We start from the raw sequence: 1,893 nt of genomic DNA, 5'->3' as shown, positions 1-1,893 counted from the left end.
TTGGGGGCTATACTGTGGCCACCCCAAGAGATCCCGAAGAATTGGGGGCTATACTGTGGCCACCCCAAGAGATCCCGAAGAATTGGGGGCTATACAGTGGGCCAGCGCAGCGGCTCACAGCTGTCATCCCAGCATTTTGGGAGGCTGAGGCGAGAGGACCACTTGAGCCCAGGAGTTTGAGGCTGCAGAGAGCTATGATCACACCCCTGCACTCCAGCCCATGGACAGAGTGAGATCCTGCTCCTTAAAAAATAAATTAATTAAATAAATTAATTAAAATAAACACGCATATTGTAATCCTTACAGCAACCTCTGCATAAAAAATTAAAGAGGTATCAGCTAAAAGATTAAAAGAAAAATGAAAAAGTAACTCAACACAGGAAACAAACAGAAAATTAGTTGGAAGATGTAAATCCAAACATACCAACAATTAGATTCAATGTTAGTAGACAAAAAACTCCAATTAAAGAAAGGGACTGCCTGAATGGATAAAAATGCAGAACCAACTCTAATTTTAATACTTTCTCAGAAATCAACACAACAGACAAAAAAAACAATCAGGAAAAACATCGATGTTCTGAACAACACTATCAACCAGCATGACCTGATCCTCACAGAACGCCCCATGTCTAGAGAATATAGAGTTTCTTTTTTTTTTTTTTGAGACAGTATTGCTCGTTGCCCAGGCTGGAATGCAACGCTGAGATCTCAGCTCACTGCAACCTCCACCTCCCCGGTTCAAGCAATTCTCCAGGCTCAGCCTCATGAGTAGCTGGGATCACAGGCACGCGCCACCACGCCCAGCTAATTTTTGTATTTTTAGTAGAGATGGGGTTTCTCCATGTTGGTCAGGCTGGTCTTGAACTCCCGACCTCAGGTGATCCGCCCGCCTCGGCCTCCCACAGTGCTGGGGTTACAGGCATAAACCACTGCGCCTGGCGAGAATACACAGTTTTTAACTAATCAACCACCATGACGTGACAGTCACAGAACACCCAACATCTAGAGCACACACTTTGTTTTTAACTGAACGCTGTATACTGACCAAGACAAGCCACATATTAGGGCTTCGAACTGGTTTCAATAAATGTAAATGGAATGAGGTCGTACACAGCACAACCCCTGACTTAACAGCTACAAACTGGAAACCCAGGAGACAGATACATCATAAAACCTCAAGTACTCTTGATATTCAACAACACACCTCCAGCTAACATGTAGCTCAAAGAAATCACAGGAGAAATTAGCAAATATTTTCGATTGAATAATAAATACAATGCACGTGACAGTTCATTTTATGTCTCCTTGGCTGCATCGTGGGGTACCCAGATCAAACACGACTTCGGGGCGTGTCTGGGAGGGTGCTTCTGGGTAAGAGCAGCACCCGAGCTGGGGACTCAACGAAGCCAACTGCCCTGCCCCGTGCAGGTAGGTCTCGCCCCAGTCCACGGGGGTCCTGAACAGAAAGGGGTGGAAGGAGGTGTTGGCCTGTGTTCCTTCTCGCCTGCCAGCCTGAGCTGGGCCATGGTCTCCTGTCCTTGGACTGTATTATCCCACGGCTTTCCTCCATCTTCAAATGGCAGAGCATGAGACTTTGTCTCCATAATCATGTGGGCCAATTCCTCATATTAAATCTCCTTTGCAAAGAGACACAGATAACGGCAACGTCCCTCTGCAGAATGCTGACTAGCACAACACGTTAACCAAGGCCTAAGGCTCCACCTCAGGAAACTACAAAGTAACAGGATAAACCCAACATAAATGGCAGGAAGGAAATCACTACAAAGTAACAGGATAAACCCAACATAAATGGCAGGAAGGAAATCACTACAAAGTAACAAGATACACCCAATATAAATGGCTGGAAGGAAAATCATAAGGAACAGAGATCAA

General features: G+C 45.4%; 1 protein-coding gene across 1 annotated transcript in view; it reads right to left on the bottom strand.

The window, feature by feature from the left end:
• The window catches only part of DNAJC5 (DnaJ (Hsp40) homolog, subfamily C, member 5), a 14,917-nt gene extending 13,373 nt beyond the window's left edge, over positions 1-1,544 (bottom strand). Inside the window, exon 1 of the mRNA XM_011992363.1 lies at positions 1,385-1,544. The gene's annotated coding sequence lies outside the window, so the exon portion shown is untranslated. The remainder of the gene's footprint in view (positions 1-1,384) is intronic.
• Between the last annotated feature and the right edge of the window lie 349 nt (positions 1,545-1,893).

This window comes from Mandrillus leucophaeus, unplaced genomic scaffold, assembly GCF_000951045.1.
Source record: "Mandrillus leucophaeus isolate KB7577 unplaced genomic scaffold, Mleu.le_1.0 Scaffold41, whole genome shotgun sequence".
NCBI classification, from domain to species: Eukaryota; Metazoa; Chordata; class Mammalia; order Primates; family Cercopithecidae; genus Mandrillus; species Mandrillus leucophaeus.
Note: the sequence above shows the minus strand (reverse complement) of the source record. Positions and strands in the feature narration are given on the sequence as shown.